The following is a 15,856-nucleotide window of genomic DNA, read 5'->3' as shown; positions in this document are numbered from 1 at the left end:
GAGAAAATGAGAGGGGTCACAATAGGAGCTGGCAGAGACACTGATGGCTTTTACTAATAGGTCCTACCTACTGCTGGACCTTGCACCCATGTTAACAAGATTAAATTACATTTTGAAATACATTTTAGCGGCATCTGGAGAATCTTTTCCTTGAATGCAAACTCCTCCCTGATGTCTGAATACAGACATGTTTAGACCTACAGTAGTACAGAAAGTATTCAGACCACTTTACATTTTTCACTCTTTTTTTCAACCAATTGGTAAGCTCTAAAAAGTTTCTTTTCTGCTCAGTAATGTGCACTCTGCCCCCATCTTCACAGAAATGTAGATGTTCTGAAGCCTCTGCTCTGTTATTTTATTTTTGTTGTGTGCTTAGGGTCATTTATATTTCCTTCAATTGCAACAGGTCTCCTGTCCCTGCAGCTGAAAAACACCCCCATAGCGTGATACTGTGTTATTTCAGTTTTTCTTATTTATTAAATTAGCGAACATATTTTCTGTGTACATTTGAGTGGACAGTAATAATAAAAAAGAACTTTTTTGATCTTACCAATTGGCTGCAATGAAACAAAGAGTGAAAAATTCAAAGGGTCTGAATACTTTCAGTATCCACTGTAAATGCTTATGCAACACCCCTGACAATGCATAGGCAAGGTGGTTGTTGCACATAGCGCCCCCTCCTTGTCAGGTTCTAGCTGGTGAGCCTGCGCAAGTCATTCAGAAGATACTGCTAGGAGAACTTGCTGATTGCAGCTGTAGCCACTAAATGGTAAGGCAAGAGTTAACAATATCTGATGCTATTGTCCAATGATGTTCTTGGAAAGCAAACTGGAAGCCGAATGGAGGAGTGATACCACCTGACCCAGGGGATATATAAAACCCTGGTGGGCGGGAGCACATGGTCTTAGGTCCTTGGTCAGCCAGTCTGTCTTAGTCTGCAGAGTCTAGTTGGAGTGAGCAGCACCGGACAGTGGTACCACAGCTAATGTCCTAATACCAGGAGCCACAGATGCCTCAGACCATTGCCTGGCACCCAGGGCAAGTCAGGAGACTTTAGCCCTGAGTCGAGATCCACCGCCAGGATTCAGCTGAATTTCTATCAGCCAGCCTGACAGCCTGAAACTACTACCAGGCTGTGTGTAACCTTCCTGTGGACCAGCTCTCCATGACTCCTCCTGCTTGCCAAATTTGCTGCTGAAACCTGCAGTTAATCGTTTGGCCGTTGCCTGCTTTTGAATAAAGAACTGTAAGTTGATTTGCACAATGTTGCCTCCGTCTGATCCCTGCATACGGCTGCTTACTACCATGGGCTTCCCCATCCATCACCCAGGGACTCATCCTACAGACACTTAGGGGTTGCCCCAGAGAGAAACCATTGCATCAGCTTCTCCCTCCATATTTCTTGCACACACCACCTGCTGGAGACCTGTCAGGCTACAGGTCAGCCCTCTGGTCCCCATACTAAGCACCGTGATCACAGCGTGCCCTATGCCGCAATCACTAGCCACTCCGGTATTCTGGGCCCCGGCTGCCTCCAGGCCACCAAGAAAAGGCTAGGCCCCGGTGGGGGATGTTGCACTTGCATCACATAAGTAGCAAGAAGTGGGCTTTTTTAAAACACTTGCCACTTACCGAATAGAAACATTTAGGTCTGTACCCATCTGAGTTCAGAAAAAACAAAATATCAATGTGTATTAACCCATTACAGTATCAACCCGTCCAGTCCTAAAAGTCATAACTTTTTTAATTTTACATGTATGTCCCTAGTTGACAGCTAGTTTTTTGGCAAAACGAGTTGTACTTTTTAGTTACATCCTTTTGGGGTGCATATTATTTATTGACGGAATTTTATTAAAGTGACTGTCCCACCTTTAGAAGTTATCTGCAAACCACAGGTTAGGGGATAAGTTTCTAATTGATGAGGATTCGATAGCTGGGACCTTTCCAATCATAAAAATGGGACCTCCAGCAATTAGAAGAGGGATAATGGGTGGAGTGTCAGGCGGAGCATAGGCCACCCTCCTCCATTCAATACTTTATGGCACTCACTGAGCGGGGTAAATAATGGCTTATCTTTATAGGGAGTAATGTAAGCAGTGATACCAGATTGTCAAGAGAATACACTGCTTTTTCAGTTTTTTTCAAGCACAAATAAAAACATTAAGTTACTGAATACTATTAAAAATTTAAGGCAGATTTGTGGAAACAAAGTGTGGAAACAAAAGGGGGAAGGGGCCAATACAATATTAAGGGGGTATCTAGAGGACCATTATTACTGAGAAGGGTACCAGGGAGGCTAAAGTACTAGAGGACCATTATTACTGTAAATGGGCACATGTTGGTATTATTATTACTTTGTGGTACTCTGGGTGGCATTATTACTCTGAGGGTCATAAATGCGAGGGGTAGCATTATTACTTTAAGGGGGCACTAGAGGGGTATTATTAATGTGAAGTGCACAAAGTATCATTATTACTGTGAGGGAGTACTTGGGAACATTATTACAGCAAGGGGCCCTAGAAATCCTACTTTGAGAGGCACTAGAGGACCATTATCACTGTCAGTGGGCATTGGTGGTATTATTACTGTACCAAATTATTGTTGTATTGTGGCATCTCTTGTCTCTGTAGTCACCCCTGTATGTGCCCCCTCAGAGATGTCATCATGTCCCCTCTGTGTATTGTGTCACCCCTGTATGTGCCCCCTCAGAGATGTCATCATGTCCCCTCTGTGTATTGTGTCACCCCTGTATGTGCCCCCTCAGAGATGTCATCATGTCCCCTCTGTGTATTGTGTCCCCCCTGTATGTGCCCCCTCAGAGATGTCATCATGTCCCCTCTGTGTATTGTGTCACCCCTGTATGTGCCGCATCAGAGATGTCATCATGTCCCCTCTGTGTATTGTGTCCCCCCTGTATGTGCCCCCTCAGAGATGTCAACATGTCCTCTCTGTGTATTGTGTCACCCCTGTATGTGCCGCATCAGAGATGTCATCATGTCCTCTCTGTGTATTGTGTCACCCCTGTATGTGCCGCATCAGAGATGTCAACATGTCCTCTCTGTGTATTGTGTCACCCCTGTATGTGCCCCCTCAGAGATGTCAACATGTCCTCTCTGTGTATTGTGTCCCCCCTGTATGTGCCTCCTCAGAGATGTCATCATGTCCTCTCTGTGTATTGTGTCCCCCCTGTATGTGCCGCATCAGAGATGTCATCATGTCCCCTCTGTGTATTGTGTCCCCCCTGTATGTGCCCCCTCAGAGATGTCATCATGTCCCCTCTGTGTATTGTGTCACCCCTGTATGTGCCGCATCAGAGATGTCATCATGTCCCCTCTGTGTATTGTGTCACCCCTGTATGTGCCCCCTCAGAGATGCCATGTCCTCTCTGTGTATTGTGTCACCCCTGTATGTGCCGCATCAGAGATGTCATCATGTCCTCTCTGTGTATTGTGTCACCCCTGTATGTGCCGCATCAGAGATGTCAACATGTCCTCTCTGTGTATTGTGTCACCCCTGTATGTGCCGCATCAGAGATGTCATCATGTCCTCTCTGTGTATTGTGTCACCCCTGTATGTGCCGCATCAGAGATGTCAACATGTCCTCTCTGTGTATTGTGTCACCCCTGTATGTGCCCCCTCAGAGATGTCAACATGTCCTCTCTGTGTATTGTGTCACCCCTGTATGTGCCGCATCAGAGATGTCATCATGTCCTCTCTGTGTATTGTGTCACCCCTGTATGTGCCTCCTCAGAGATGTCATCATGTCCTCTCTGTGTATTGTGTCACCCCTGTATGTGCCGCATCAGAGATGTCATCATGTCCTCTCTGTGTATTGTGTCCCCCCTGTATGTGCCGCATCAGAGATGTCATGTCCCCTCTGTGTATAGTGTCACCCCTGTATGTGCCCCCTCAGAGATGTCATCATGTCCTCTCTGTGTATTGTGTCACCCCTGTATGTGCCCCCTCAGAGATGTCATCATGTCCCCTCTGTGTATTGTGTCACCCCTGTATGTGCCTCCTCAGAGATGTCATCATGTCCTCTCTGTGTATTGTGTCACCCCTGTATGTGCCTCCTCAGAGATGCCATCATGTCCTCACTGTGTATAGTGTCACCCCTGTATGTGCCCACTCAGAGATGTCATGTCCCCCTATGTATTGTGTCCCCCCTGTATGTGCCTCCTCAGAGATGCCATCATGTCCTCTCTGTGTATAGTGTCACCCCTGTATGTGCCCCCTCAGAGATGTCATGTCCCCCTATGTATTGTGTCCCCCCTGTATGTGCCGCATCAGAGATGTTATGTCCCCTTTGTGTATTGTGTCACCCCTGTATGTGCCGCATCAGAGATGTTATCATGTCCCCTCTGTGTATTGTGTCACCCCTGTATGTGCCGCATCAGAGATGTTATGTCCCCTCTGTGTATTGTGTCACCCCTGTATGTGCCCCTTCAGAGATGTTATCATGTCCCCTCTGTGTATTGTCCCCCCCCTGTATGTGCCCCCTCAGAGATGTCATCATGTCCCCTCTGTGTATTGTGTCACCCCTGTATGTGCCCCCTCAGAGATGTCATGTCCCCTCTGTGTATTGTGTCACCCCTGTATGTGCCCCCTCAGAGATGTCATGTCCCCCTATGTATTGTGTCCCCCCTGTATGTGCCCCCTCAGAGATGTCATGTCCCCCTATGTATTGTGTCACCCCTGTATGTGCCCCCTCAGAGATGTCATCATGTCCTCTCTGTGTATAGTGTCACCCCTGTATGTGCCCCCTCAGAGATGTCATCATGTCCCCTCTGTGTATTGTGTCACCCCTGTATGTGCCTCCTCAGAGATGTCATCATGTCCCCTCTGTGTATTGTGTCACCCCTGTATGTGCCCCCTCAGAGATGCCATCATGTCCTCTCTGTGTATAGTGTCACCCCTGTATGTGCCCACTCAGAGATGTCATGTCCCCCTATGTATTGTGTCCCCCTGTATGTGCCGCATCAGAGATGTTATGTCCCCTCTGTGTATTGTGTCACCCCTGTATGTGCCCCCTCAGAGATGTTATCATGTCCTCTCTGTGTATTGTGTCCCCCCTGTATGTGCTGCATCAGAGATGTCATCATGTCCCCTCTGTGTATTGTGTCACCCCTGTATGTGCCCCCTCAGAGATGTCATGTCCCCCTATGTATTGTGTCCCCCCTGTATGTGCCCCCTCAGAGATGTCATGTCCCCCTATGTATTGTGTCACCCCTGTATGTGCCCCCTCATAGATGTCATGTCCCATCTGTGTATTGTGTCACCCCTGTATGTGCCCCTTCAGAGATGTCATGTCCCATCAGTGTATTGTGTCACCCCTGTATGTGGCCCCTGCGCCCCCCCCCCCCCTGTATGTGCCCCCTCCCCCCCCTGTATGTGCCCCCTTCCCCCTGTATGTGCTGTGCCCCGCTTTCCCCCTGTGTACAGTCCACGTACCGGGGCTGCTGCCCCCTCCCTGCCCTCTAGGTGGGGCACTATGAGGCCAGACAGCCGGGGAGGGACAGGCGGTCAGACTGGGAGGGGACGGGACATGGAGCGGCCGCCTGTCCTCCGCCTCCCCCGGATCCTCAGTCACAGCAGGAGCCGGGCTGTGGAGCGGAGCTGAGGACAGGGGCTGGATGCTGCGGCTTGTGTACGGGAGCGCGGCACCTGCTACAGGTCTGAACTGTGCCCGGGATTATTACTACGTGGACCCTGGAGCTGCCCAGGTAGGTTGTGCTGCAGGGTGCACACAGCTGCTACCACAGGGATACAGTGTAACTATCTGTTGTGTCATGTGCTGGAAGTGAGGAGCAGCCTGCACCCCACGGCTTAAAGGGGAACTCCACTGATAACAGCTGGAGTTGAGGTGACAGTTCATGTCTCCCTATGGTGTATACTAGGAGCTGTCTATAAAGTTACAAAGTTACTCAAAAACTTGCTTCATCCATAGGGGACCCTAAGTGTATTGATTTAAGGGGAAAGTAAGGGTATAGCAGTAATTACCTCCACAGGGGGCAGTAAGGGTATAGCAGTAATTACCTCCACAGGGGGCAGTAAGGGTATATCTGTAAGTACCTTCACAGGGGGCAGTAAGGGTATAGCTGTAAGTACCTCCACAGGGGGCAGTAAGGGTATAGCTGTAAGTACCTTCACAATGGGCAGTAAGGGTATATCTGTAAGTACCTCCACAGGGGGCAGTAAGGGTATATCTGTAAGTACCTTCACAGGGGGCAGTAAGGGTATAGCTGTAAGTACCTCCACAGGGGGCAGTAAGGGTATAGCTGTAAGTACCTCCACAGGGGGCAGTTAGGGTATAGCTGTAAGTACCTCCTCAGGGGGCAGTAAGGGTATAGCTGTAAGTATCTCCACAGGGGGCAGTAAGGGTCCGGGATGGGTATAGCTGTAAGTGAGGGGGGGTCCGGGATGACTGGGCAGTGTAATATAAGATTGTGGATAATGGTGGTCTTGCGGATTTGTTGTTAGCCCTGTTGTTGCTGGAGGGGCCAGTGTATGTCTGATGTCTCTAATGAAATGTAAGGGTTAAATGCTATAGACTTGCAGATGTTACCCATGAGGCTGTGGAAGCCCCCTCTAAGTTAGGGGTTCATACTGCGCCCTGAAGTAGGAGTGTGTAGTCCTGGCATGAGTACCTGTCAGCCTATAGGTTTGGGTGAGCCCTCCTGATGGGTGCTCTGCAGCGGAGCCAGGGATTGGAGGGCACAGCATGTCTAGTGTTAATGTTTTTTGCTTATTCTTTTTCTCAAATGCTTTTTATATAACTACACAGAGGAACACAATAGGACATAGCTGCAGTACCCCACACTGCCACTGCAAAATGTCTGGTGTGGTGGTGAAGGGTTAGAGGTTTACCAGATCAGCTGGAGAGCAAACTCTCATCATTGTCTATCTGTTGGGAGTCCTGTGGTTCCCTCATTTTACTATGTGTAAAGTGTGTACTAAGTGGTTTTAGATAGTTATCTCCATTCGAGCTGTAGTACCTGCAACCACCACTGTAAATAGTATGGCAGTATACAGCCAGCTTCATTTTCCCCTGGAATAACTGATCTGCTGGGTATTAATTGCGAGACTGCAAAAACTTAGTAAATGTGGACATCAGTTTGTGGTCCCGCTGTGGCCATTGTCCTGCAGAAACAAAAATGGAACTTCCTTTATCATAAGTCTGGAAGCGCAGAATTCCCCGGAATGCCATTGTATCCCTCTAATGGACCCATTCCATGAGGATAACGTTCTCTACCAAATTTAGTAAATTCCTGTTTTTTTCCCCTTCTGTTCATCTGGCAAATGGTGAAGTGTCATTTATTACTCCAGACAGGTGTCACCTAACCATGTGCTTTACTCGGCAGCAGCAGACACCTGGCATTGTGCACTATGATCGCTGCTTGTCTCGGCCTTGGTCACACTGTGCAGAATACTGCAGTCTTATTACTTCTGGTCCTATGGTATATGTCAGTGATGGCGAACCCATGGCACGGGTGCCAGAGGTGGCACTCGGAGCCCTTTCTGTGGGCACCCAGCACAGAATTTACCAGATAGGACTCAAGGCTTACTCCTGCAGTCCAAGACAGCCCATGGCGCGCCACGCTCAGTGCTATTTTAAAGTGGCTGCCAGGACTACAGGAGGAGCGAGAATATGTGGACAGAGATGGATTGTCATTGGAGCTCCTGCTTTGGGTCCCCTGTTTCTTCCTCTTCAGGGAGGCTTTCTATTGTATTGTTGTCCTCAGGACGCCAATATGATTGAAACTTGTGATACTGCAGAGATCAATAGGTTACTGCTTAAATTGTCATATTGGCACTTTGCGACATAAAAGTGGATTTTGGTTGTAGTTTGGGAACTCTTTATCTAAAAGGTTCGCCATCACTGGTATATGTTATCCTATGGCAGTGGTGGCGAACCTATGGCACGGGTGCCAGAGGTTGCACTCAGAGCCCTTTCTGTGGGCACCCAGGACTTCACACCAACACATAGTTTGCCAGATAGGACTCAAGGATTTTTCCTGTGGTCCAATATAGCCCAGACCGTGCCATGCTAAGCGCTATTTTAAAGCAACATCCTTGGCTGCCAGGACTACAGGAGGAGCGAGAAGGTGTGGATAGAGATGGATTGTCATTTGAGCTTCTGCTCTGGGTCCCCAGATTCTTCCTTTTCAGGGGACCCTGGAGGGAAGTTACAATCCAAATTTCTCCATCATTTTTCTATTGTATTGGTGAACTCGGGACCTGTAATACAGCTGGGATCAATAAGTTACTGCTTAAATTGTCATGATGGCACTTTGCGACATATAAGTGGGTTTTGGTTGTAGTATGGGCACTCTGTCTCCAAAAGGTTCGCCATCACTGTCCTATGGTATATACTATAGAAGCATTCCAATTGTCTTATAGGATTCTTCCACAGAGTCATAGGTCGGGGTATTTCTTGTAAGGGCTATAAAGTGGTATTCTGCCTACAAATACTTCATGCAAGGTGTGAACAGAGTCTTACATTGCCCCACGTGTCTTTTACGTGGATGACTTTATCATCTACATGAACTAACACATCCATCAGCTGAATATCCTGGCTAAGAGCTTTCCACGTCCATCAAAAACACAATTTTTTATTATGATTCGTGTCAGTGTTGTATCCGCATCTGTTTTTTTTTTCGTGTCCACGTGGCCTCAGTTTTATTTCACCTCCGCATAAAAAACTGATGGTTTGCAAAAATGAGATGGTAAAATTGACTTTTCCTCCAACAACATTTGAGAGAAAAATAGACTGTGCAGAAATTCCCTTCCTTTTTTTGAAGAATCATTTATTTTATGGAAGTCGCCAAACCTTAAAAAAAAAAAAAAAAAAATAGGACATACTCCAAATAATTTTCAATGAGGTGCTGATCTGTTGTAACAGAATAGGGGATGTTTTACTAGGCGGTCCTCTAGCACCTCTTTACAAACGCAGTGCTAGGGTACAGGGGGTGCGTATGCGTTTCTTTTCTTGCGTGCGTTTTTTTACGGACTGATTAAAAACGGCCCAAAAACAGGTTGAAAACACCACGTGTGCCGCCGGCCTCAAACTGCTTGATACATGTGCATGTGAGATGTTGGAGTGTGCAATGGATCTGAGTTTTTTTTGCTGTAAAGCAGGATATTTTTGTACCAATTTATGAGTATTTATGCCTAAACTTGCGACGTTTTGAAGAGTCACACTTTATAACTATCTAATGCATGTGTTTCAAAACACATTCCACCAGCTAGAGGGAGTTTTGCCTTATTGAAAAGCTGTTAACATTTGTGTTTACAAAACACACGCGTTAACGCTACTTGTGAATGCACCGTAAGGTCGTGTTCACACATTGCATTTTGAGATGTAAGGCCGAGGTCACATGGTAACCAGACCCCGGTGTCTTGTATTGTTTAAATGCAATATTGTTTCCCCAGAAACGCATATGCGATTGGGCCGAAGCCCGCCCCCTGTGCGTGTGACATATGATGCATGTGCGCGTGACCGCTGCCTAATCCAAAGGCAAGGCAAGGAAAAATGGGAACGCATATGGGGTAAATGGAAATCTGAGCCTAACAAAGGGGGATCGGAAGTGAAGAATAATCAAAAAAAAATTTTGTCTCTGGAAACGCATATGCGATCGGGCCGAGGGCCGCCCCCTGTACGCTGGCATCGCGTTTTGAATGCAACGCTAGCGGAAATTGTGACCGGTGCCTCAGGACTGTTCCTCTAGGACTGTATTCCACAAGTATCAGTGTATGTTATATTTTCCTGCTGGATAAGGTTATGTCAGTCACAGTCCATGTTACTTCTGTTAGATTTCTATCTTATTTGACCTCTTTATCTGTGTTTGCTGGCATGTGTGTGCCAGGGAGGCGGCACACGCTCTGTGCCATGTGTGATTTACCTTGTGTTAGTTTCGAAGGGAACTAGTGATATTTGATTGTCCGACAAGGTCAAGAACCTTTTTGTTTCGGGTCACTGTGATGTAGAACGTGCTACAGCAAATAATCTTTTGTAACTGCACATTTTGGGCCCAGAGAATGTCTCAGTGTATGGCCCCATTCACAGGAACGTGTGCCCACATGGCTATGGCCGGATGAGCTCACGTCGGGTGCGCTGGAGAGGAGGGGGGATGAGCACTGTTCACCCCTCCCCTCTCCATAGGAAATAGAGCCGCACGGTCAATCTTCCAGCCAAAGATAGAACATGTCCTATCTTATTTTTGGGCCGCGGCACAGTACATTCAGCACATTTTGTGCTCACCGTACCGAGCCGGGCGCCGGAGATGACTAGGGGTCACGTAAATATGGCTGCAAATTTACAGCCAGATATGCGCCCCCCATGCGTTCTTATGAATGAGGGCCAACTAGATTTGTCAGGCATTGTAAAAAAAAATGCATTAAGTTTTTTTTTTTCTCGTACTGCGTTTCAGTTGCATTTCAGACAACGGAGAGGGGCTTGGTCCGTTCCCATATGGAATTTTCTTTGAAATGCGGAAACAATGCAAAACACCTTGTGCTTGTTACCAATCACATGCGCTTCAGTAGGAAACACATAGGGTGCAGTCACACGGTCAGTTTTTCAGATGCAGTTTTTGAAGCCAAAAGCAGGTGTGGATCATAATGGGTGAGACAAATAATTGGAAGGTGCCCCTCCTCCTCCTACTTTTACTCCATTCCAGGTTTGGGCATCAAAAACTGCATCTGAAAAACTGAACGTGTGACATCACCCATAGGCGTAACGTTGAGTTTAAAATTGATATGTAAACGCAATGTGTGAACACAGCCTGAGGGCGCAGTCACACATTCCGCTAGTGTTGCATTCATAACGCGACGTTAGCGCACAGGGGGTGGGCCTCGGCCGACCGCATACGCGTTTCCATAGAAACGCATGCAATCAGGTTTTTATTGCTTTTAAAATGCATTATAACAGCTGAAGAGAGGTGATTTGCCTAATTACTTACTATTTACATTTGTTAACACAATGTTAATGCATGTGTTAACAAAGCAAATACATTAACGAATTGTTAACACATGCGTTAACATCACATTTTCAATGCATTTTGTAAACGCAAATGTTAACAGTAATGTAATTACGCAAATCACCTCTCCTCAGCTGTTGTAATGTGTTTTAAAATGCGATGAAAAAGCAACCAAAGCATGTGAACGCGTCCTGAGGGTGCGACCACGCGTTCAGTTTTTTAGATGCAGTTTTTGATGCCCAAACCAGGAATGGAGTAAAAGTAGGTGGGGGAGCAGTGCCTTTCAATTAGTTGTCTTAACCTATTATCATCCACATCTGCTTTTGACTCCAAAAACTGCATCTGAAAAATGCAACGTGTGAACGCACGCTCAGGGTGCTGTCAGATGTAGCTCTTTTCAGAAACGGAATGAAAGCGCACAGGCTTGTGCCACGGGCCCATTGCCCATGTGTTTTTATGGACACTCGTGGGATCAGAAACCGTTGGATGTAAGCCAGTCCCTGGTCATGTGATGTCACACAGGTGCACGGCTCGTTATATCCCTGGTCATGTGATGCTACACAGGTGCACGGCTCGTTATATCCCTGGTCATGAGATGTCACACAGGTGTCAGTCTAATGGAGGGACGTGTGAACTCTGTGCCAGGTACTTATTATATCAGAGGCTACTTTGTACCATCATGTTTACCATCCTGTGCAATCAGTTTTTTATTAATGATTCATATCTGGCAGGATAACTGTACATATTATTGGTGTTTCCATTGTCACTACTTTCTATGACACATCCCCCAGAAGTTTTATGTTGTTTTTTCCAGCATGGCTGACATTCCCATATAAGCCTTGTCCCTATCTATTTTAAATAATCATTTGTAATAAATAAAACCTAACATTTTTTGCATAATAAATCTATTTCTTTGTATGTTTTGATGTCACGCAGGTGCATGGCTCGTTATATCCCTGGTCATATGATGTCACACTGGTGCACGGCTCATTAAATCCCTGGTCATGTGATGTCACACAGGTGCATGGCTCGTTATATCCCTGGTCATATGATGTCACACTGGTGCACGGCTCATTAAATCCCTGGTCATGTGATGTCACACAGGTGCATGGCTTGTTATATCCCTGGTCATGTGATGTCACACAGGTGCATGGCTTGTTATGTCCCTGGTCGTGTGATGTCACACAGGTGCATGTTTCCATTCGTTAAAAAACACATGGTTTTAACATGCATGCGTTTTTAAAAGGCATCCTTTTTTACCATTCACCATGCGTTTGGCTGCTTTGAACCTGTCTATCTATTAAGATAAACGGGTTCAAAGTAGCCAAACGCATTAAAAACGCATGCTTAAAAACGGACCAAAAACGCCACATCTGGCATCACCCTAAGCCTGTGTTAACATAACAAGTTTGCATTGCGTTTTGTAACACATTCGGAGCAATCCATTGCTGAACATATATAATAACAATTGTATCACCGAAACAATTGTTGCGACTTTGTAAAAGTGTTTTTGGTGCCTTTGCAGTTGTAGTCTGTGTAGATTTGTACGTTGTATTTCTTTATCATTATTATATATAGTTCTTCATCATGTTATTACATTTGCTGTAGTTTATGATGTCATTCTGGTTCTGGGGAAATTTGCTGCTCTGTAAAGATCACATTCCTGTGAAATGGCTCGGATTACCCTGATCCCGGAGATGTTAATGATTACATAGTATATGGGGTGTGTCATGCAGGTAAGTATAAAGAGCGCTGGGGATGAGCGGCTGTCTATAGATGATATCATTACACACTGGCAGGGTATACCCAAATAATGCCATTCATATAGAGGCATTACCAGACATCTTTCTGATTACTGCTTTTGGTTCCTGAGTTCTCTCTATTTTTGTGCTATTTGTATAATAGGAAGCTACACAGACATATATATATATATAGAATTTTTGTATTTATGGTGTGTGTTCTGGCTGGAGTGTTCCTGATGTATTAATTAATTTGCTGCCACACAGTAATAGAGACCATCAGCCTATGGGTGATGCCACACATGGCGTTTTGAATCCGTTTTTGGCCCGTTTTTAAGCAAAATGCATGCTTTTTGCTTAAAAACGGCCAAAAAACGGATTCAAAACAATTTCAAAACAGATTCAAAACGGGTTCAAAACTCCCTATGGGTGCACAATGACATGTCTAGCCATCCAGCCATGTTACATTTTCTAGGGGTGATGCCACACGTCCCGTTTTAAGTCCGCTTTAACGCACACGTTTTCAGTCTGTTTAAAAACACATCCGTTTTTGACCGTTTACCATGTGTTTGGCTGCTTACAACCTGTTTATCTATCAAGATAATTGGGAAAAATGGACAAAAACTGTCAAAACACATGCGTTTTTAAACAGACTGAAAACACATTTTCAAAAACAGACTCAAAGGGTGAAGACACACATGGCGTTTTTGGGCCGTTTTTACTAAGTGCGTTTTCAGATCGTTAAAAACGCATGCGTTAAAAAACGCATCCGTTTTTGTCAGTTTTTCCGAAATTGCGCAATGAAAAACGGACAAAAACGCATGCGTTTTCAAAAAATGGATGCGTTTTTTAACGCATGCGTTTTTAACGATCTGAAAACGCACTTAGTAAAAACGGCCCAAAAACGCCATGTGTGTCTTCACCCAAAATGCCATGTGTGGTATTCACAGGCTGCATTCACACTACCGCAAGGGGGACGTATATACGGCCGACATGTCCTATTTTTTCAGGGCATACGGCGCCGTGCGCCATATATCCCTATGGAGAGGGGCGGGGGTGAGCAGCGCTCTCCCCCTCCTCCTCTCCCCGCGCGCTGCCGTGTGCCCGCCGTGCTACGGTACGGCGGGCACCGGTCGTGTGAATCCAGCCTTACTCTTGTGCATCACAGCAGCTGAGAAAAGGAGATTTACCTAATAACATTGCCATCAACATTGCGTCTACAAAGTAGTGTAATTGGGCAAATCACACCTCCTCATGTCTTGTAATGTGTTTCAAAATGCAATGTAAACGCAAACCAGACGTAACGTGTGAACATGCCCTCAGGGCGCGTTCACACGTTCCGCTATCGTCGCGTTCATAACGCGACGCTAGCGCACAGTGGGAGGGACTCGGGCCGATCGCATGCGTTTCTCTGGAAACGCATATGCGATCGCCCCAAACTCCGCCCCCTGTACGTTCATAACGCGACGCTAGCGGAACGTGTGAACGCGCCCTCAGGGTTGTACTTGTGGGCAGGAGTTGGGAATCTTATTTCTTTATACAGGGGTTGTCCCAGGATAACAATTACATGGCAGCGACGCGGCTGTGCGCTGGTATTGCCTGGTATTGCGCCTTTGCATATTCGCTGGTATCCAGGTTTGGTAAGGGCAGCCATGTTTTCCTATGCAGGGACCAGCAGTCTAGCATTGTGGCTGTTGGCGTGGCTGGGGCACATCCCTGGGTGCTATGAGCAGAGGATCAGGGTGTGGACGGGAGGGGCGGCTTCCCTGGCTCCTGGCCTGTTCTCCGCATGGCGTCCAGACTCATAGCGAACCTTACACCGCGCAAATGTCTTACAACTTCGGATACAAAGCCAGTAAAATGTGCAATAAGAACTAAAATGCCTTTGCTGCTGCTCAGTGGCTGAACTGGTTTACTTTAACAATTGGGAGGTGAACACCCAGTGCACCCGGGGCAGTGTTAATACATGAAATGAGTGAATGGGAGTTTGGCTATTTTTAACATTTAGAATATGTTGCAGCTGAATGCAGAGGTGGGGATCAGTCATGTCACGTATCATATACCACTAGATGTGCTAAATTTACTATGTGTATGAGGGCGGCTATAGACAACATAAAGTTATCACCACCTCACTCATGGCTGTGCCCTGATCCCTGCCGCTTAGCTAATTCCTGGATGTAGAAGTGACCCTGCCTCCAGGGGGCGTAACTTGTAAGATGCTTAGGGAGCCAATAAGGTGTCACTTTCCCATATGAGTAGACTAGGACTATAAATCACACATTATAGTTGGGGGGCTTTACAAAGACTTTGCATTGGGGTACACCAGCTTCAAGTTACTCCACTACCTGCCGCAATCATTCACGGAATGAGGGGCATATCCTGTGTGACCCAGTGTGTGTGAAAATAGATTAGTGGAAACAAGTTGCACATGACAAATCCAGCGTATATGAAAAAGTTATATTCCAGAATTGTAGCTGGACTGGGAACCCTGGATTCACTAGTGTATGAGATCTCTTCACTAAAAACTGCACTGCCCATCCCCCGAGTAACTGTTGTAGTATCCAGAATCTTTCCACTGCAGTGATTCTTAGAAGAGTGCAGCGGATGTGCACTTTGTCCAGCAACAATCCTGGAGTATAAGTGTATTTTTCACAGATCTGCTGCTACTAACAACTTATACATAAAGGTGTGGTTACATAGCTCTTCAGGGACAATACCTAACGCTGTCTACAGTTTTATATAATCAAAACTATTGACACCCTTTAAATGGGTTTTCCAAAGAGATCTCCCTGGAAATTTGCACTTCCCAATAAATATATCGATGCATCTTAGTTACTGGCATGCTACTGCTTAAAAAATGTACAATAAATAAATGTACCCACAAAAGTACACTAAAATACCACATCCTATATCTTAATGAATGAATGGAATATTCCATTTGCAATTCTTGATTTATTACATAATGGAATGCACTGCGAACAATAAAACATAAAAATAATCAATGAAAATCTAAATGAATTTCTCATTGATGTCTCAAAATTGAAGTGTAAAATAGAATTTCAGGTGCTCCTGGTGAGATGGAGGCTGTAAACCAAGCACACTGACATACTGGTGTGCACCCCCTCTGGCAGGATCTGC

At 46.0% G+C, this 15,856-nt stretch overlaps 1 protein-coding gene across 4 annotated transcripts in view; it reads left to right on the top strand.

The window, feature by feature from the left end:
* Window positions 1-5,504: 5,504 nt before the first annotated feature.
* ARHGEF28 (Rho guanine nucleotide exchange factor 28) overlaps window positions 5,505-15,856 on the top strand; it is a 140,398-nt gene continuing 130,046 nt past the window's right edge. For 3 of the 4 annotated variants that reach the window (XM_072138600.1, XM_072138592.1, XM_072138576.1), the window contains exon 1: window positions 5,506-5,723. The gene's annotated coding sequence lies outside the window, so the exon portion shown is untranslated. Of the gene's footprint in view, window positions 5,724-15,856 lie in introns of all 4 variants that reach the window. The other variant, XM_072138585.1, reaches the window with a different exon arrangement.

This window comes from Engystomops pustulosus, chromosome 1 (assembly GCF_040894005.1).
Source record: "Engystomops pustulosus chromosome 1, aEngPut4.maternal, whole genome shotgun sequence".
Taxonomy (NCBI): domain Eukaryota; kingdom Metazoa; phylum Chordata; class Amphibia; order Anura; family Leptodactylidae; genus Engystomops; species Engystomops pustulosus.
This window is presented reverse-complemented; position numbering and strand designations above follow the sequence as displayed.